At 41.3% G+C, this 22,726-nt stretch overlaps 1 long non-coding RNA gene across 1 annotated transcript in view; it reads right to left on the bottom strand.

The window, feature by feature from the left end:
• Positions 1–22,726, bottom strand: part of LOC141925712 (uncharacterized) — a 28,202-nt gene that overhangs the window by 886 nt on the left and 4,590 nt on the right. The gene's annotated exons all lie outside the window — the stretch shown is intronic.

Here is a 22,726-nt window from a genome sequence, read left to right as displayed (position 1 = left end):
TATACTTGGCTCAAGTGTATTTGGAGAGCAAAGAGAGGGGTTTAGCACTCGTGTTGGCCATGCTGCTGCCATTCTCCAACCCTCTTTCTTTCCTGACCAAGGAAAGCAGAGAGAGAGCAACAGACCAGCAGGGAGCTCCAACAAATAGCAGCCACAAGCCGGTTCCCAAATGTAATTTTCGCGTTTTTGCCCTACGAAGAACACATGTGCACCAGCTAAACACACTTTTTTTTATTGGAACCGCAATTCTGTGTTTCTACCCCAGTGACAGCACTTTTGGGTTCGTTTCGCAGCCCTAGGGGACAGCAGCACAGAGAGAAAACTCCCAGTGTACTGTGAATTAAAACAACAGCTAAGATCTTGTCATCGCCACCGTGCACTAACAGGCTTTCCAGTCTTCACCACTACATTACTGAACCCCAAGTACAGCCACTGCCTATGACTCTTTCTCTTTTGGTAGATGGAGTTTTTACTTAAAAGAAATAAAATCTCTGGAGCAGAGGACAGCAGAAGCAGGTCACAACCTGCCTTATGGCTCATGCAACCTTGGTTTTAAGTGTATGAGCAGTTCAGCATGTGATCATTATTAATATCCCATCTGGCTTTGGCTGCTTGGGAGTCACAGAAGGGAAAACAGACTCAGTTGTCTACTTTGGATCTAGATTAAGAGCTATGTATGTATTTATATATATAAAATATGTACATGCCACTAGGAACAGACATTGAATTGAATCTGTGAGCTTACTGACAGCCACAGCAAGTCACCAAGGAGCATTACCAATTTTACAACCAGCAACTGCTGCAGCTTCAAGGTCAGCTCCCGAGGAAGCCCAAATAAGAGTTACCCACAGAGCAAGCCGTTCGTGAGGCCTGTGAAATCGCAGCCTCCCCTCGGTCCCTACATGAAGCCAAAGTCACCCTCAGCATCCATCAGCCCTTCCAGGAACACACCTGGTGCAGTATCTAGATTTAGCCCAAAGCAACTGTGGTTTTATCTAAAGAAAAGCATCTTTCAAAAAGCATCTTTCAATAAGCACAGAGATAAAACACAGCCTGCAACAAAGCGACAGCAAGAACAATTAAGGCGCTGGGTAGGACCAGACATCTTAATTGGCTTCAACCCTCTTAAGTCCTCCAGACATCCCATATATATGAAAAACCAGGCAGGGAATGAGGCAGCTCCTAACTGGAAACCTTTCAGGGCAAGCAGGTTTGGAGCAACACAGCCAGTGACCTTGCAGCAACAAGAGGATTCAGCACTATCCCATCTTCTTCCTAGGGGGGAAAGATTACATATCTGCCCCACTTTTCCTGCAAATTCACCAGGCAGCTGCAGAAAATAGCGACACAGCCAGTTCCATTTATTCTGGATAGTCCCATATATCCTGGGTAGTCCCCAGTATTAATATCTTGCTTTTAAGATAGGGACAGTTGCAGCTCTTGCCAGTGGTAAGGATGGGAAGAAAAAGTGGTTGTAGCCCAAGCAGCTCCTACAAGAGTTGGCAAAGAGTTTTACAACCACCTAATTATTGGTACCTTTTATTAACACTTTTTTTTTAAGATGCAGTTTTTGAGTCTGACCAGTGATACCCTGAGGGATTATAGTTTATCCAAGGGAAGAGCATGAACGGCAACCCTCTGCCAGACATGCCAGTCCCAGAGCATCCTGAAGGAGCAAGGCCCTCCATTCCCATGGCTAACTCCCAACTGCGGGTAGACATCCACAGCGACAACTTTTCATGTACAAAGGAGGCAAAATGCAATATGCTGCTGGAAGTAACCCTGTTGGCTTTGGCCAGCGCTGCCAGAGCTTATTTTCTTGGCTCCCAGCAGCTTTTCTGTTATGAAGCGCTATAGAAAACAGTTTACAGAAAGTAGATATGTAAAATACGCCAGTTATTGAACCCAGGAAGGATCAGCGCCTTCATTTCTCATTCAAGCTCCTTCTAATAAAGGCAGATCACTTTGCAAGCCCAGAGCATGCAGACATTACTCAGACTGGGGATGTAATTATCCCACTGGAAGCCGTGCCAGCTATCCCTTAGTGTAACTTTAACAGAGTATCAAAGGTGATGCTGGATTTTTATAAAATCAATACCCTGGCTTTTATTCTGCCTGTACATCCCCTACCATTTCTTTTAAACTTGCTTTTGCAAGCAAACAGCCTCTGCGGTAATAGAGTGGACTTGAGGTCACAGCGCTGTGTGTTTTGGAGGAGCCTTATGAATTTAGTCATCCCCCATGTTAAAAAAAATGTATTTAAAATCAGTATTTATGATCTATTTTAACAGTGACAAAAGTCTAAACATATTTCCACACCCCCCCACCCCCCCCAACATCAGCTAAAGTTTGTGGCAGCTTCCTTATGGATCAGATGACACAGATGGAGCACTATGTAGGACTTTATGATATTTAGAGGGGTTTACACTTGTATTTATAGAGGTGCAGCATTAATAAAGGCAGTGGTTAAAGAATCCATCAAAGGTATTTTTGTTTTAAAGGGCAGCAGACATTTCATATATGTCTGTCTAGAGGGTCCCTCTTCAGACACATGGATACAGCGCAAGAGAAGATTGGGACACGGTGCCCCAAGTCCCAGGTAGCCCTTGCTGGCCATCAGTCACATCACCACAGCATCTCCCAGCCCTGGTTTGTTCACACAGCTCTGTTCTCCCTTCACCTTTCAGCTTTCGTGGGTAAATCACCCCTCGGGAATAGTTGCAATGCCAAAAGCAGGATGGTACCAGATCAAGTGCTAATTGAATTCAGATGAAACCCAGGCATTCTTTGCCTTCTTCCAGGTTTTTCTTTTTGATTGTTTTTCTTATCACATGCAAGATAATTTGTTATGGGAGGGCATTTTAAGATTACAAAGAGGAAGGATTAATTTTGCGCTTTTTCCATCTTCAGTGAACATCATTTTAGTCCCTATTTCACCGGGTAATTTAATAAATTTGTCACCTCCTCAGTGCCTAATTTACTAACAGCTATGAGGCCTTTCCACCACACAGTAACTCCCCAAATGGGAAGTAGAAAGCATCCAAACACATTTTTCTTTGCAGGGGGAAATGCAAAAGAGATATTTATATTAAAAAATCAACCTTATCAATCCCCTAGCAGCTGACGCTATGGAGCTGCCTGCATGCTGAGCTCCTTGCAGAGCTCCTTACAGTCTTGCCTGCTGCCTGACACCTTCAAAAAGCGCCTTTGAGTTGGCTTTGGGCAGAGAGCCGTGCGTGAGGATGTAGATGCTGTGTGTCTTACAGTCCTAAGCCCTGCAGCTACTAAAGCGTGCAAGAAATACATTTCTCCTTTGGATCACAGAACACACCCGGCGATGCTGCTCAAGCATTTCCATAGTACTGGATTTAATTCACCCCCACTGCTATTAATTACAACACATCTAAACTTTCGGCAGAATGATGTTACAGACACTGTGAGCTGGAGAAAACTATTCTGGTCACTGACATCTAGAATTTTGGCTTACGAAATTTCATTAGCTCACAGAAATATAGTGATTAACTATATTATGAACTATATTAGTAACTATAACAATTAACTAAAATTAACTCTATCCCAGCCAAAACCAGCACACCCACATTAAACATTTTTCTTGCAGTGGTGAGCTGGAATCATTTCCTTGTATTCTTCTCCTCTTGCTTTTTGGCACATTTTCTCACTTTTGGCATATTGCTTTGTATAAGGTCCCATAGGTTTAATTTCTTCTTGTATTAATATAAATTAAAATCATCATCAGAATGTCACAAGCAGGACGCAATTTTCCTTAACTTAAGGAAAATTAGGAAGCTGAAAATATTTATTTGGATACATCAGTATCATCACATACATGTTCTTCTTGCTGAGCTCTCACCGTGGCTGCTCAACAGCATCAGAGGCTATCAGGAAAAAAAAAATCTCCAGCAACCTCAAGGATAGTGGGAATTTCATTCTAGTTTTATCCAGTCCAATCCCCCAGGCCCCACGTGGGTTTTGGCATGTTATTATATAAATAATATTAACTCTCCCCTCTGTAGGCACTTGCACGACTGCACATGCTCTCAGACATGCTCCCTTTCATCCTGCAGGCAGCAGTGATGTACATCTGGCTCATTTTCCCCTCCTTCTCCATTTTTGACAGTATATAGACTGCAAGGAACACTTTTCTTTCCAATATTGAGAAGGTAAAAAAAAAAAAAATTAAACTGCACAAGCGAGACCTGTTGGGACTACAAAACTCCAGCATCCAAATTTAGACGCTCTGAACGCCTGAATTCCTGCTCTTTGGTTTTTTTCCTCTATACTATCCCAGAAGAGATTCCCTCTCTGTGTTTGTGGTTCTTAAGGCTGTATCCTCACTCCCCTTCTGCACGTGGTAATTTTTGCAAAATGTTGAACACGAGGAAGAATTGAGAACTTTGCCACAACTCAATTTAAAAAAAAAGTCACTTTCTGCCAAACTTGTGTCCCTCCCTTGCCTTTTAAACAGAAGATTGCCACATAGTAACTTCCTTTTTTATCATCTCCCATCACTTGATCTTACTACAAATTTAAGCACAGGCTTTTCTGAACTGTGTCTTTTCTGTAAAGTTTTAAATATGTAATTAAAAAAATTAAAAGTCATTGTAAATCAGTAATAAAAATCCCTTCACTTTTCTAGAAAACTCCTCCTCCAGAGTATTTCAGCTGTTCTGCAACCCTCACCTAGAATGGCAGTAGATACATCTGAAACATCCCCTGACTTCTTCAAAGAGAGAAGAAGAAATTGGACCAGTATGCCTCAGAAAAGCACTTAGATACTGTGCATGAGGAGGAACAAAGCCTGTGGAGGAACGTTGTCTAAGACACATGCAAAACAGCACATTTATAACCCAAATCTTGGCAAAGCCAGAGCCAGCATACACATGGGGGGTTACCACATGGGGAGTGAAGAACGACTTCAGGAGTTGTAGGAATTCAAGCCTGAGAATATACATTTTTCTGCTATGAAACCCATCACAGCACTTTCTCATGCTTGCAAAACCACAGGAATGAAAGAGCCTTCATGATCACTTGCTTCTCTGTCCAAAAAAAAAAAAAGTAATCCTCTCCAAATATGAGCTGCCATACTTGGTAGTTACATTTCCCCGTCATGAGCAGCACGGCCTGTGAATGGCATTATTGCTGTCAAATGGGGTTCTGACATGTGGAAAATATTTAATCCCAAATATTAAGTTCCAATGCCTCATTTTTCTGAGACAGAAAAGATACACAGTAAGAAGAGTTAAGTTCTTGATAAAATGGCTGCACTGAGGTTCCTGGCAGGAAATGACATAATTGACCAAAGCTTCCTGACTTCCTGCAACATGTTCCCATGTTAAGCAATGACTATGTCCTTCATTTCTCTTGAACCAAGCAGGTGGTTCCCAGATGAGCACTCTGAGCCACTTTCCATGCTTTTGCAAAAAAAAATAAAAAATAAAAAAATATACAGTTCCAGATCTTAAACATTTCTATCTCCTTTTGTTTCATAGTGGTGATCTCAAGATGAGCAAAATATTACTATTTGCTTCTAGGTAAGAGCCCTCCGTTGCCCAACTGTTACTGTAAAAGCCAGCAGAGGAACTCTCTAAGACTTGTTTTGGAGTTTTAGAACAACCATCGCTGTGGAAAGTTTCACTAATTTTTATTTTGTCTCCTTTCTGAAATACTGTTGATACAGACTAGAAATATATTCCAGTTCAATATGCTTGGGACTCTTAAAAACAAAACCTCTAAAGTAAAGAAAACAAGAGACATAAGTTACAGCCATCAGAGTCTTCTTTGTTTGCCAGCATGCAGATGAGCAAAGGTTGCCTGTGGGTCCACATATCACTCCTAAACCATTTTGTTACTTCCACTCGTATGTCACCCAAGAGATGTGGACTCCCCTGAAGATTTTAGGGTCTTTTCAGGGAAGTTGGTACAGGCACCCAGTCTTACAACCACAGCAGGCTCAGGTTGGAGGTCCCAGGGTTGCTGCCCATGGCTCAACCCCACTTCTAGCAAGGTCAATGTTGCAGCTACAGCAGGTTGCTCATGGCTGTGTCCCAGCAAATCAGGGCATCTCCATCTCAAGAAAGGATACACCTCACTGCTTTTTGGGGAAGAAAAAAATATCATGTTTATTCCCACATCAGATTGGGAGAAATCAGGAGATCAGGACCTAAGAACAACCACTTGAGATGGGGAAAGGGATTGGAGATCTGGAAGAAGAATGTCCCCTTACATGGCCAAATCTGTCACTACCTAATGGCAGTGCTGATAATGTTGCCTTCATTTGACAAAAAGCAAAAGAAACAGCTTCATGGAAAAACTAAACTGGCCACAATGCAAGAGGTACAGAAGAGGTTTCCAAACCCAAGTTCGCAGAGCAGAGCTCTACTCCAAAGTCACCTCTTCTCCCCTAGGGTTTGACAAGGTACATCACCACCCTCGCATCAACAGCTTCATTTTCCAAAGCACTAAGCTCAGGTTTAACATTTCCCAGTATGCTGCAGACCATCATCAGTCACAGAACAAAAAACCTTCATCCTTTCTGCTCTGCATGCTGTATCATGCCTAATAACATCGGTGTCAGAGGGCAACGTCCAGCAGCACAACACAGCTGCTGACAGCCACCTGGCCAACCAAAATACATTAAGCCAGTCTATTTGGAGACAGAAATGTTTATGTAAAATGCTCAGCATCTCATCTGTGACAAATCTAAAAAGCTTTCTGCTCCTTACAATCATGTTCAAGTGCCAAAATAAAACCAGTATGCTTAGCATGACAATTGATGGTTATCTGGGGAAGATGACACCAGGCCTGACCACAAAAGGCAGCTCTTCCTGAGCACCCTTCACATTCATATTTGCTCGGCTCCAAAAACAGGCTGTGCTATGGCTGGGGGTATTTGTGGAAGTCTACTCTGAGGTATTATGCATCTTTTCCTTCCTGAGGTCTGCTAATCTCTTGCCTTTGAACGTAGCATTAGAGATGACAACTCAAATGTGAACAGCGAGAAGAAACTCATTTGAGATGTCAAAAATGGCTCTTTAAAATTAGGAAGGTGGCAAAGTGGTTGGAAAAAAAACATTGTCTGTTTTGCTATAAAGGGAACATTCAGCAGCAGTAACACAGAATGTGAGCTGGTCCTGTGCCAAAAATGGGTCTATGGGATCTGTATATAAATTTCAAGCGATGACTGTAGGGGAAGCAATGACCTCCAAGCGCAGGCTTGAACTCCGTGTTTATTTTCCCACAAATGACTCTTGCCTTGTGCTATTCTGACTTTAAAAACCCATCAGGAGTTGCTTTCATGAGGTGGCAACACATGCAGTCACTCTGGCTTGGCATCACCCACATTGCCCAACAATCCCACCGGCTCCATCTGGAGTCACTGAGGTGGGGGGTCTCCAGCCCAGCCCTGCTCCCAGCAGGACCGACGCCACAGCAGGTTGCTCAGGTCTGGGCGCATCAGGGTAGTCCCCGAGGATGGGGATCCCCCACCCCTCAGGGGCCTGTTCCAGGGATGGTCTTCCAGGGTACTCTTTGTCCATCAATGAGGATATTTTTAGACTCCTGAAACAGCCCCCATTCCTCACTTTGCTACTGTAGCCCAGCTTCTAGACAATGCAGTCATTAACTCCATTATTTATTATTGTTACTATTCTTTTATTATTTAGCTTGTAACCTGCTTTTCTAGGACACTATATGAACTTTGACTACTTTACAAACACACCGAGAATATTTGACTTTATGAGATCAGCTAGCACCCTGTGACATCCCTGTCACGTGCTGTTTTGTGAAGCCTTTTAACTTTTACATCTTTGTATCAATATTTAGGTGTTTGAGATTAACTGTTTATTTTATTTTGTTTCAGCAAAGCTTGCATTCTCGGAGAACATCCTGTAGCTTCTTGGTCTTTATTTGGATTTCCACTGCATTTTAACAATAAATGTAATTTCCCAGCAGAGCTGTTAACGTCAATCTCTGACTGTGAGAAATTAATACACTGAATATCAATGTTCCATTCCACTTCAGTTTTGCCTTGTTTTGCAACTATTTTTACCTTGTTTTCCTCAAGGACTCTGTGCTTTCTAAATACATTTTCATTTTAAAATGCCAAGCAACTGTACATTCAGCTTCTATGTACTTTTCTTTTGGAAGTTACTGACCAGAGAAACCAAAGACAAAAAATCCTTAGCCACCTGCAAACTCTTCCAACACAAGTTTTCATCAAATCTTCCTTAGAAACAGGTTTTTTTTATGATTAAATACTTTTTGACTAAAAAATAGCACCATGCACTGCTCAGCACAAATGTTCATATTATCTTGGAGGGGAGAAATAATTTAAAATCCCACAGATTTGCAAAGGCACTATGAAGTGTACAACCTAGATGTTCAGTCAACACTGACTTTAGCAGCAAAATCTTACGTATTTCAGGTAGAGCAGGCCAAACAAATTAATGAGGGTGCATCTTGTTAGGTACAAATGGATCAGGGATACACTACAGTTGGGCAATTGATTTTTTTTTTTTAAATCTAGCAAATATTTATAGTGAAAAAGAGTTATTGATGCTCCTGAAACTACTACTGAAATGTCTTCTATATAGTGAGAATATATAGTTGTCACAAACTGTCTTTAGAAACAATCTTGTTTGGTTGTGTTGCTTTGGGGCTTTTTTTTTTTTAAAACCCAAAGTCCAAAGCTATATTTATGACCTTTTTTATACTTTCTGTTAAAGATGAAAACACAAGTTCATCAAGAGGTACTTAACACCAAGGGAGCATCTGTGGTATAGACCAGCTCAGTGCATTGAGCAGAACCAACAAAACCAGATGCCTTTTTTTAAGCATAAATTAATATTTTTCCTGTGGTCAATTTGTTCTTCATTTGAGCATTTTATGCATCACCTGCTTCCCATATTAGAGCCTGAAAAAAGCTAGATAAGCACGCTTTGCTCCCATGAACCACCTTATTCATCAGCTAAGAGACAACACTGCCCATTTTTCAAAGTAAAAGGACAGGGGAGAATTGCTATTCACAGTCAGTATTTACCATCCAGATAAAGTTGTGTTTATGCATATATTAAGAAAAAAAAATACCAAGGTGATGGAACCAGCTGTATTATTTTTGAAATCTTATTTTTCCCCCCTTTCCAGGCTCAGTCACATGGGCTAAACAGCTTCTTGGTAGTACCAAAGCCTGGTGCACCCAGCTGGCCCTGGAGGCACCAGCAAAGCTAGGCACCTACACCAGCTTCCCCAGGAAGGGGTTTTACAGCCAGCTTTGAATGACTGCTCAAGGCTGGGTATAAAACCTCTTCATCTCCCTTTTCCACTGAAGTCAGGACCCATTAAAAAAAAAATTTCTGAGATCCACAAAGCAGACTTCAAACAGACTTCAGGTCTTTGGCAGATATTTTTTCTATTGCAACTGGACTCTTGCCACTTAAACTGTTTTTTCCCCCCTACGTCATAAGTTCTGTCACATATCAGTTTGAAGCATGGGAAACAACACTGAGTGAACCTACACTTGAGGTTGCACGTGCTTAGCTATATTCTGTATCTGCCTTAAAAATACACTATGAAATTCCTTTTCGTACTGAAATTTCCCACTAGCCATAAAAGTAAGTGTTAAACAGAAGGAACTTGTCACCCACATGTGAGATCCCCATTACATTAATTCTACTTACAGTGTGGTCACACAAGGAGGGATGTGCTACTCTAAATGGTACCTGCATTAAAGAAATCTGAGAAGTCCTCAGCCTAGTTGGGATTCTTGGGTTGATGCCTGTAATATCTTTCTGCTGAAGATTTTCCAGATCTAAATCACCTCAAGTGCTACATCTTAGATGTCTAGTACAGCCTCCTTTTTTTCAGAAGTTATTTACATGCAGCTGAAATTCTTCCATCATCTAAAATACCCTAATCTTAGTTAAAAATCAAAGTGCATTTGCATAGTGCCAAACAGTTAATGCAATCACAGCCCTGCCAGCACCTTTGCACTAACATTTTAATGGGATTTAGTGTCCAACATGCTTCTCTGCTGCATCTCTGAAGAAACACGATCTTTGCAGTATTTTGTATTATAGCTGACTCGCACTGTATGGTGCATATGCTGCATTCAACTCACACACCCCCACTCTAAACTCTTTACTGCAACTTCTAATTGAAGAAGAATGTGCCCATCAGCATTCCATGTCCAAGCCACGACGGTCACTGTCCAGGTGAGTCTTGTCCTGTGAGATGGCTGCCCTGGAGCAAATCTCAAGAACAACTATTGCTACATATTCTCTCCGTGACAGGCTAATTTTTTTTTTCAATCTATGCAGAATATAGAGACTTTGCTTCTTCATGGGGATACACTGTTCTGTATGTGCACTTTGGCTTCAGCTCCTTGCAAATGTGGCAACTCCAGCTGAAGTCAGACATTGCTTCAATCTGGGCTTGCTCCTGCTAGATGCACCACCAGTGCTGCCTCCTGCAAACACACCTCTGTGCCTGCCAGCCAGACCTGTGTACTTTTTGCTTTTGCTCTGCCCCTGCAACTTACTGAAGATCTGTTTCTCCCAGATTCACTCTGGGATGGGAGCTGCAAGTTTTGGTGGAGAAAACAGGCTGAACTATTCTCACCTAATCCTTCCATTTGGCAAATTTTTGCAGCTTCTTCCATATTTAAGCAACGACCTTCTGTCTTTTCTCCGCTTTGGTTTGGAGTACTTAACCAGAAGACACCTCCAAACCATCTTCCCTAACTCAAAAAAAAAAAATCTCAAAGCGCTTATGTCCTGTTCAGGAGCTCTTCTGCCTTCTTGGTCTCCCTGCAAAGAAACATCACAAAGCTTTACTCTTTCCAGACAGGTTCATATTCTCCCACTATCAACAGCAGCACCATAAAACCAGCTTGTTCATCCCTGTCCAGCAGCAGAACTTTGAACATGTCTTATATCTCTCTGCCCCAGCAAAGCTTATAAAACTTGAGAGAAGAGCTTAAGGGACAAAAAGAGATACACAAATTGCTGAATACATCAGACAACAAAAAGTCAGTCAAATCACAGCACCCTGGGAGATTTGGTGGTGCAACATGTAAGCTTTAAAGAAAGAGCCACCACCACTATGTCCAGCTTGTTTCGAAGCCAAGAGATGCTGCACAGCTCCTAGGTGGAAGTGTGATAAACATGGCTGACAATGGACAAGATTGCTTCACTCTAGTTTTTTTTTTTCCCCAACCTTTCTCACATCAAATCCCTCCAGAGAACAACTCTGTCTAAGGCTAAGTGGAAAATATTCTGCCTAAGTCTGGCAAGTTTATAGGCAGCTAAAAATGGGTCATTTTAGAAGAGCAAGCAGTAACCTTATCTAGCATAAACCATTACAACCTGGTAACTGGTGATGCTTTGCTGTGTATATTTTCTATTTCTATAATTAATATAATGATTATTTTTCCACTGGATTAAAGTCTGGTTGCATCTCCATAAGACCTGAGAGGAGCCAATGTAGTAAATGCAGCATGACCCAACTATTCAGTCAGGGATGAGAACTGAAACAGAGTTTCAATACTGATAAGTAACAGGTAAAGTTACTGAACACCTTGAATATTTTTCCTGCTTTATTTAGGACATTCCTGCAAGACCACTTTTAGAAACCCAGGGAACCTTCTGCAATTTCAAGATAAACACATTTATTTTCTGTGCTCTGTCTTTATATATACACTTCATATTCAACAGCATAAAAGTTTAATCTGATAGAAACTGAATGAGCCTGCTTACATATTAAAAAAAATATCTTTGCTATTTCTGGAATATAATTACTTGTTGATTCCAGAAAAGGTAATAAAAAAAGAAAAAGGGTTTGTTGAGCAAAAGGAATACAAAGCCAGACCCAAAGGGAAATACATACTCTTTTGCAAGAGGGGTAGCTCTGCAAAGCTCAGAGTGCCCAGTGGGGGAAAAAAAGCTAGTGATAAAAAAAAAAAAAAGAGAGGTCTAACCTATGGCAATGCTGCACCCTGGATAATCAACAGTTTCTGAGGACTTGCAAGGAGCCACATCACAAGGACTCCACTACATTCTTACAAGATTGACACTTGAAAAAAAAAAAAAAATCAAACTTTTAGATACATTAGACTGATCTAAGGTTACAATAAATGTACATGCTATACTTCAATTTATACTGAAAAGGTCTTCAAAAGTTGTCATGTATGCCATGAAAGAGTAAGATCCTATCCTTCCCCATGATTTTACAATTACTAGATGAATAAAAATATTGCAATTTGTTCCCACAACTTTGTTAAATATAGTTTTGTAATAGCATTGATTTTGAATATTCTGGTAGGGTTTTTGTACCAGCATCTTTCTCTAGAAGGTTTCAGTAACTGTGGGGTAGTTACAAGGATGGTGCATCACAGCCTGTAGTTAATAGTAAAGAACAGATAGAAAGTCTTTAGTTCTCTCGTGGATAGAACGTGTGCAGTCCACCCCTGCCTGCTACTGCCAGTGGTAACACCTAGACAAGCTAATTCATACTGCTAAGAGGCTATTCCATAGTAAAATGCAGGTGAATTTAACTACAGAGCAGAAATTCAGGTCAGGCCATCTGTCCGTCACAAGGAGCACAAGCAGAAGATATTTACACCCCTTCACAGTGACTTTTGTGACATTTCTCACCTGCAAGAGGTGACAGTGATGTTAACAAGAAAATATAAAAACCCAACAAAGTCAAACCCAATTGATTCCAAGAACATGACAAAAATGAAACCAGAGCACTTAAGCTCTGACTTCACGGCCATTTTCAGCTCAGAGATGATGGTCTCCTTTCAGATCCACAAGTCATTCTGTGGTTCTTCCTGGTGCAGTTACAGAGTAGTAAAATCCTTAGAGATATCATTCATTTGTCAGGAATCAGGTTTCCCCTTCAAAAAAACCTCAGTAAGATTTCCTGTTTGATATATAGAAACATTTCATTTTAAAAATATATCAATTTAAGCCACCACATCATGCTATGAAGACTTTCTTGACAATACGAACCAAAAAAAAAAAGGAAAAAAGAGAAAAATATAATCATCCACTATTGACTAAAATTGATTAACCCCTTTTCAAAAGATACAGTGTTTTATATCAAAGCAGTCTCAGTTGAGTCAACCCAAAAGGAATTTCAGGCTTCTTCATTCCACAAGGGGAGAGGAAAAAAATAAAAACCATACACAATTATTCCACTTGACCAAAAGTACACATTTTTTGTTTTCTGGCTGAACCAGAAAGTGAAGTTTTCCACCCAGCTCTGTCCTCAAGGGCAAGGTTTTGCAAGTGGAAGCAAGCTGAATTCTTTTGATGATGAGTAAAGCAGAAGAGTGGCTATCTTGCTGCCAGCTGCCTTGGCTCTGTGCTAACAACCTATAAAATCCTACATGCATCACCTGGAGCAGCAGCAAAACCTAGCACGCTTTGGGATGATATCAATGGAGTTGGCCCAAACCATACTTTAAACAAAAAGTTATTCTGTTTATTGAAGCTAGGGGCCATAGCACACAAGTCCTCAAGACCCTGTTTGGAGACTGCTTTGAAGTGGAGATGTGCTGGAAATTATTCAGAATTAGAGTGAACTTTTCTGGTTGCTTATCCAGAAAGGGTCTAAATTTATGGGCTAGTCCAGGTCTATTTAGATTAACCAGCTTTTTGGTAACTCCATTGGAAATCAAAGCGTGGGTCCAGAAAGCACCTTCCCAGCCTTGGGAAAGGCCCAGGTTTTACTCCATCTATTCACGAAGAGCCTCAGTAGAGCCCACACATTTCGAGGTGGTCCAGGTACCCTTCTCCTTGCAGGGGCTCAGAGGTTGAGCCCCATGGCCCTAGTCACTGCCTCAAAGGAAACTGGGAACGATTTACCCCCAGACCACCCTGTCTGATGTCAGTAGGTATCTGTTTAAGTCCAAAGGGCAACTGAGCACCATGCAGCTGCTCACTCACTCCTCCCCCTCAGTGGGATGGGGAAGAGAAAATATTACAAAAGGCTCAGGGATTGAGACAAGGACAGGGAGGGAAGATTCACCATTATGGTCACAGGCAAAAGACAGATTAGATTTGGGAAGAAAGAACAGCAATTTAATTTGAACAGCACCACCACTAATTTACCAGTCAGATCAGAGTCGGACGGTGAGAAATACAACCACATCTCAAAGACACCTTCCCCCCAATCCCTTCTTCCTGGACTCAGCTTTGCTCCAGATTTCTCCCTTCTCTCTGCCAGCAACACAGGGAGGCAGGGGATGGGGGTTGCGGTCAGTTCATCACCCGTTGTTTCTGCCACTCCTTCCTTCTTGTGAGGAGGACACCTCTCACTCTTCCCTTGCTCCAGCATGGTGTTCCTCCCACGGGAGGCAGTCCTCCATGAACTTCTCCCACATGAGTCCTTCCCACAAGTTGCAGCTCTTCCCAAATTACTCCAGCATGGGTCCCTGCCATGGGTCACAGTCACAGGCTGTGGGGGATTCTGCTCCAGTGCACCTCTCCCTGCCTACCCCACACCCCCTTTCTTCCACTGATTTGTGGAAGAAATTTGTGAGGGAAATACCTCTGCAACTCCTCCTCCTCTCCAGTTCCCTGTCTTAAATATGCTGTCACAGAGGCACAACCACCATCGCTAATTGGCTTGGCCTTGACCAGCAGCAGGTCTGACTTGGAGCCAGGGAAGCTTCAAGAAGCTTCTCGCAGAAGTCACCTCAGAAGCCCCTGCCCTACTACACACAAACCCAATACAGTGTCCAAGGGACATGCCAGTGATGGAGACTCCACAATTGCTTTCAGCAACCTACTTCAGCACTTAATTATTATGCAGGAGAAATTGTATAATCTACAGCAGAAGGACTGAGATAAGACAACTAAAGACTTATATTCCCTACCTACCAGGGACAGGACATTTTGCTACTCTGTACGTATTAGAATATTTCTGGGATTTGAAGTCTTGGCCTATCCCTCCTCTTTTTCTAGAAAGATGAATTATTATTGTTTTTCTAGCCCTTTTTATTTTTCATTTGTTTGCTAAAGTTTCTGCTCTGAAATTACAAATATGTACTCCTAAACTTCAAGCTAATACTCATTTTTATGACTATCAGTTACTGTTGATATTTTCAGATTTTAAGAAATTTGCTGCTGAACAAGAGCATCACCACACACATTTTATATTTCCACCCACAATCTGTTTAAAGAGTTACTCAAACAATCCCATCGGTAACACGATACCAGTCATCCTCCCCAGGAAACACGGCATCCCTGTTCAAAGACCCGATGCTTCAGCAGCAGGAAATCTCTAGCAAGGTTAGAGAAGAAACCAAACAGCCTACAAACGTGCTGCTTTGATCCATTTGGGATCTTTTCACAACAGAATTGACACACGCAGACCATGAATGGGACAAAACCTTGAGTTTGCTCTGAGCAACCGTTGGCTTCTGTCACCTTCAGAGGTCCCTTTGGATGTTCTCTCTTCTCAAGCCTGAAACCCTGTTGGACTCCAACATAAGGAGAGGTGTGCCCAGTTAAGGAGGAGGGGGCAGTGATGCCCAATCCCATCCCAAAATATCAGAGATATTTTGATTGCTTTCTAGAGCAGCTGAATGTATTCCCATTTAAAGCTCGCTTATTTTTTTGGTAAACTGCCAAAAAGTTATGGTCCTAGGGACAATATTTGTTTACCATTCAGAATTTATACATACATTACTCAGTTGCACGGTATCTGAACATTTTTTCCCCAGACATACAAATTAGTAATTAAAATATCCAGAACACACCATTTCTAACCAATACCCAGGGCTATGCCTTATCTAAAAATCATGATTTGTTACTGAGCACTAGAAAGACTTCAGCAATTTCCTGCTGCGAAAAGTCTTGTGATGAGTTTGACTGCTTTCAAATGGGGAAAAGAAGTATGTTACATAAACGTTGCTAGCAAGGTTTGCCAGAAAGGGTGGACATCTCTTGTGACAGCTCCAGCAAAAAGCTAGTCTGGAGCTGCCTGATAAGCCACTTTTCCATTGGAAAAGTGACAATTTGCCAAAAGCTGAAACTTTCTCAAAAAAATGTCAAAACTTCAGGGGAAGTCGTTCTTGAGTCCAGCATGGTGTCTCTGCTCACAACGGGAGGGGTCAGAAGTGAAGTGGTAAGGAAAGCTTGTAAGATGGATATGATATTTATATATTTTAGTTTTTCTAGCAAGCCCATACCTACACCTTGGGCTCCTGCTGCATCCCCTCCACTACAGGAATCTGAAACAATGGTAAGTAGAGCAAGTAGAGCAAGGAGCCTGGATCACCCAAAACCATTGTAAAAAGGAGAAAAGATCTCCAACACTGCCTATGCCAGAGCTTCTCTTTGCTTCCTCTCTGCATTGCTCCTCTCTTACTCCAGGTGGATGCCCCGGTCCATAGGGCCATCCAGCATTTATCTCAGGGCCAGAGGTGTTATATGAAAAAAAACAGAGCTGAAAAGGCACTTTCTGCTAGGGAGGGAGAAGCCAAGTTTTTAGTTAACAAGTACATTTGGGAGGTATGGAGTCATACCTACACGCTAGACCTTACCAAATTCACCAGTCTCAGAGACCTATATGAAAAACCCCACAAACCCCAAAACACTTCTTAAATCCCCACAGCTTTGTCCCACTTGTAGCTCATAACAGTAAACTGTTCTTTTAGATTTACAGTGAACTTGAAGCAGAGCTAACCTCGATCCCTGTTTCTTGGCCAGAGCTTAGACAAAGTTGTAGAAATAGACTCTGGAGCAGTGTTGTCAGTTTTTATTTATTTTGAAGAAACACCATTTCTCTAGGCATGGAAACATTTGAAGGTTTAAGCTTGGCCACAGCTGAAAAAGGTTTGTTTAAAAGCACCACTTCAAAATGAATGTATTTCCCATACTTCATTATGCAGGTCAGCTTCGGGGAGGGTGCTGGCAGGATATCAGCTGGTAGAGCTCATTTTAAACAGCAAAACAAACTGCAACACCCCAAAAGCTAACAGGGTCCTAGATTAATTTAAAAAAAATAATAAAATAAAATAAATGCTTCAAAGGACAAAAAATAGCCCTTACACCTATATTGAAGTGACACAGGCCTGCTTAAACTACTCAGATTAGTCTATTTCTCCATTCTATTATATTAAATATTTACTCTGTTAGTGGTTAGTAGTCACACATTCAAAAATAAACACCACTACCTTGCATCACAGACCCTGTTTTGTTCAGATTTGGTCTAGCATGGAGGACCAGCCCAGCCACCCACCTGAACGTGGGGACTGCTTGGCAGCCCCGCTGAACAACAACGATGCAATTTTGCCGGCTGAATCCTGAAGCCCTCAGGGAAGTTCACATTTAGATCAGGCAGAGGGGCCAAGCCTCATGATTTGGACCTTAAATATTTTTTGTAACCTCCCGAAGAAGAAACAAGCCTCCCTGCTTCTGACCTGGGCTCCAATGAGGTCTCATTCCCAACAAGCCAACTCTACACCAGCCTCTGTCAAGAGGACCCTACACCTTCAGGCTCAAGACCACCCATGATCAAAACCAATGCTCCAGAAAACAGACCACCTGACAAACCACTGAGGGAAAGAAAAGAAAGAGAAAAAACAGAACAAGGCTTGGAGAAACGTTTTAAGGAATATATTTCTTGGTCAGCACTAATACTGGTTCTCAGCGCTTTAAGGCTGCTGGACCAAAGGTAGGTATCTAAGTCTCCACCACTGAGATGCCCACATTTAGTGGGGCCATGGGGTCAGAACAGCACTTAACACACAGTTTGTCAGCTCTCCAATTTGCATAGGGAAGTATTTTTTCCTGTTCCTACAGAGCCTGAGGAGTTGATCACCTGTTTGCAGCTCCGTGCTTCCCTTTCCCAGTAATACTCAGCACCCACTTGTTATTTCTCATATCTTTCAGGTCACAGGAACTTTTTTACTTCATTTTGCAGTTCTTCTCATAGCCTTTTTTCCCCTCTTTCATGCCTAGGGGGATTCAGTTTGTGCTGTTAACACACAACCATACAGTCCTGATCCACTCCATGGCACCTCTGTCTCAGGAAGAACAGCCTTGATTTGTTTTTTTCTGCCATGAGGAAAGTCAGCGACAGAAGAGAGAAAAGTGACAACAGGCTCTTTGTGCCATGAAGAACATCCTATCTGTCCCACGCAAGGCTGGCCACAATTACTCTTCAGGAACCCCACAAGAGATTCGCCAAATAAAAATAGATATGCAGTTTCACCTGCTGGGGTTTTTTTCTTGTGCACCAGACGAAACTTTTCAGGTAGTGCCAGAGAGGAAAAATAAAACTAAAAGAATGATGTTAGGCATTTGCAAAAATGTAAACCAGCAGCACAACAGCAATGTCAGTGCAAAGAAGTCTCAATTTCCCCATTTCTTACTTGCTTCTCTATCCTACTGGCTAATTAATGGACTGGCGTTTACCTTGGTGTTTGGATTAGGCTCACCCCTAGTTTGATGGACACTATCGAATACGTACCCAAACAAATAATTTTGCCCCTTCTGCAGAGAAATAGCTAGGCCATACTCATCCCTCCTGGTGCAACATGCTGTGAGGTTAAATGATGCTTCACACTGTTTGTTCTTCCCCTCCCTCCACAATTTGAACAGGGCACTTTTTTCCTTCTATTTCTTAAGGAATTAATAAGCCAGGCACTTACAAAGCCCAAGCCAGAACACCAAAGCCTATCACAATCATGATTTCATTCCTGAATTGCTGGTAACAGTTCTGTACCTGTTTTATAAACTTTTATACTCAATGTCTTAAATGATATCAGAATGTCCCAAGTGCTTTTCTGCAATAGCACAACATAATAAGGCATGCCTTAATTCAATGTGCTACAGAAACGCTTTTCAGAAGAAAATTATTACATAGTAGAAAGGTTCAATGAGTCATGGAAACATGACTACCATTTTAAGAGCAAATTGGGAAATAGCCCACATGCCTACATTCACCAGGCTGACATAGGAGTTATGAAATGATCTTTGAAGAAAAACGCAAGTAAGAAAAAAGCAAAAGCCACATGGAAGAAAACAGCATCCCAAACTATTTGCTCTTGCCTCCCCAGGTGGCCAAAGCTCAGAAGAGGCAAAAGACTCAGCCAACCTGCTACTTAAAAATTTCCTTTTCCTCTCTGGTCTCCTAGCAGAAAAGTCTTCAAGGTCGACCAATGTATTTTTATTTTTTAAGGTTATATTTATGTATAAAAATGAATATAAAATGCCTCCAAGCCTCATTTCCCCCTGTCTCCTACCTAGACTTGCTTACTATTTTATGTAAATTGTTACCATTTCTCTTAACAGTGTTCTTATATCCCAAGATCAATACCACTTTTCCTACCTCCTCTATTTTACGTGCATAGTTCACTATTTGTCCCCTCCAAAAAATTAGCACAGTGGCATTGACTCCATCTCCTTTACACCTGTACCCAACCCCAGGGAGACTTCCCTTTCACCACCAGTTTTCCCTTATCAGGTAGGATTTTGGATTGATGTTAATACTGCTAACTCCTCAGCTCTCAGCTAATTCCTGATTAGGTTTGTTCCTGAAGAGGATGTACTCCATCACACAGGCTCACAGGAGGACCAGGAGATAGCTACAATATTTAATGACAAATCTCTTGCTCCAAACAGAACAAAAACTCATTCTCTGGAGAAGAGGAGGCTGAGGGGAGATCTCATCACCCTCTACAACTACCTGAAAGGAGGGTGCAGAGAGCTGGGGATGAGCCTCTTCAACCAAGTAATGAGTGATAGGACAAGAGGGAATGGCCTCAAGCTGCGCCAGGGAAGGTTTAGACTGGATATTAGGAAGTATTTCTTTATAGAACGGGTAGTCAGGCGTTGGAATGGGCTGCCCAGGGAGGTGGTGGAGTCCCCATCCCTGGAGGTGTTCAAGAGGTGGGTTGACATAGCGCTGAGGGATCTGGTGTAGTTGGGAACTGTCAGTGCTGGGTTAACGGTTGGACTAGATGATCTTCAAGGTCCCTTCCAACCTAGATGATTCTGTGACTTATAATTTGTCCCTAGAAATGTCTTTTTCCTTAGGAGGGTTACAGAGCCATGTGGATAAATTTATGCTTTCCATTCTCCTCCCTTGGACACACCAAACAAACCACATTTTTTTGCTTTGGTTTGTAACATCTGGCAATGGCCATTTCAAGCTATATTGTGCTACTTGAGTGGTTTCCCCTTGTTTGAACCTTTGTCCTAAGACAAGCCCCTGAAGAAGCTAGCAGGATCCTGAAGTTACACCTGTGTTAGAGCCTGAGCATGGATGTCTATGTGCTGTTGAGCAGCTTTATTTCAACCAGTTCTTCAGGATCTCTCCAGAGCTGCAAAAAACTCTCCTATATTAAAAACAGGTTATATGCTGTAGGTACCCATACAGGCTGTGGCATTTTGAGTTCATGCAACCTTGTGCAGAGTGTCCTTCCAAAACAAATAGACAAATAACTCTGCAAGTCCTGTCTTTTCCATCTCACTTCTTATTTGCCCTGAAACAAAAAAAAAAGGAAACTTTTCTTCTGCACACACATAAGCCATGAAAAGGTGCTGCAAAAAAACTGCATCTGGCCTTTGAGTTTAATTATTTGTTTTCTGAGATTTGGTTTCAGCTTGGAGAGAGTTATTTTAACAAGTCCAAACAGCATTAGATTACTGTTAGTGATTTATACAGTAAATCCAGTTACTACTTTTCACTTATGTTTAATGTAAGCCATTGCTATTAGAACATCCTATTACTTTAGAACGTACTTAAAGTTGAAATAAGAGCTAGTTGGGAAGTCAAAGCTTAGAGAAAGCCATTTCCACATCAAATAATTTTAATGTCAGTTTACTGCAGGAGGAGCAGGGGAAAAAGTAACCAAGAAGTAAAAACCACATTTTAACTGTACTTATGCTCCCATGGTATGGAAATATTCACCCAGATCTTCATTTCCATTGTCACAGCTCTTCTGGTCTGCCTGTGAAGGATGTATTCAGAAGCTTTCTTTTAAATATTGTTTCCTTCCATTTAGTGAGATCCATGACCATCGAGAATAGTCAAGCTAGCCACCTTCTTTATTTTCATATGAAGGACAACTTACACATAACATTTTGCAGAAAGGGAGTTATTTTTTAACCTGCATTACATAAACCTTAAAACCTATGACTTCAAGGTTTGCCTCCATATCCTCCTACTTAAGTAGGAGGACTTTTTTATTTTAAAAAAATCATTCCTTTTTATTACTCACTTTTAAAGGACATGGTATTATTAGGCCCATGATAAACCTGCATTTTTCCAAGATTGATTAGAGGTCATACCATTAGTATCAAGAAACAGCACGAACAGAAGCAGTGGAAAAAAATTCAGGAAGCAGGTTGGAAAATTTTCAGTATAACCAAAAATAGCTGAACATAACTTTCAATTAACTTCCCAAGCATTTGGGTCTAATGACATCTTTTGAAGAATTATTTGCCAAAGGGAAAGACACACCAGGTTCAGAATTAAAACACACTTCTCATAACAAGGAGACAAAAACATTTTCATAACCAGTGTTGCCACCAGCTCCTGTTTTAAATCACTTCCTCGCAATTACTTTTTGAAAAGGATTTTAGAAACCAATATCAAGCAGACAAATTAGGAACAAGTACATTTCGTGTGCTTGGTGGTACGCAGTTACCTGCATTCACGTACAGGACTCAGCTTCTGCGTTATGATTATTCAGGCTGGCATTACACTGCGGAACAAGTATGGCATCACAAAACTATTATTTATATTTTTCCCCTTGTGATCTCCATCAGTAGCACTTGCAGAAAACCAACGAGACTGCAGAAGTTGCAATCACAGCAGGCTCACACACCGCATCACAAAAGCATTGGGCTTGCAAGCAGGGGAATAGGAGAACATTTATGGACCAGCATAGTGTCAATATTTGATCAATATCCAGACATTAGCCTTACACAAACACAGCTCATATCAAACTATCAGAAATCAAAGGAGTACTTACAACCACAGATTTATCTTGAAGACACAGAAAACTTTTATAATTTATTGTACTATCTTTGGCAGCAGCACAATCCAACGCCCTCCAGGCACAACGCGTGCCAGTGGCAAATCGCTGCCGCTTCTCTGGCAAGATCAAACCCAAAATGTCTCAGCCACAACAAAGGAAAAGTGGCAACACAGGAGGTTAGAGACTCCTCAGCCAGAGGGATGGGGGTACAGAAACCCCATTCATGCCAATTTTTAAAGAGAGTTTGTTTTTCAGCTGATGACAGCGTCAGAATGGGGACCAAGTGGTTTTTATACATCTATATATGTATATAAATATATTATAAATAAACATATAATATACTATAAATAAATATATAAAAATATATATACACACGCAGGTAATTTGTTCCAATATAAATTCCTTTGTAGCCTAGAAGCAATTCTCTAGGAGGGTATGCCACAGGCTGCTAAAATATAGGATTGGTTTTCTGAAACCATTAAGACATTAAGAATTAAATTGCTTATAATTATAGACAACAGTAGCAATACAATATGCAGATTTATTCTTGGGAAAGGGAACATAACAGTGTTTATATAGCTATAATGAGTTGCAATGGTGTTTAACACAGTCTGTAAGTCACGACTCTTAGTACACACACATACATAACCCTCCGTAATAATCTATATATGCCCTACTGAATCTATAGCCCACTTAGGAAAATTCAAA

The sequence above is a fragment of the Strix aluco genome, chromosome 7 (genome assembly GCF_031877795.1).
Source record: "Strix aluco isolate bStrAlu1 chromosome 7, bStrAlu1.hap1, whole genome shotgun sequence".
NCBI lineage: Eukaryota > Metazoa > Chordata > Aves > Strigiformes > Strigidae > Strix > Strix aluco.
The sequence above is the reverse complement of the archived record's forward strand: the minus strand, read 5'-3'. Positions and strand labels throughout refer to the sequence as shown.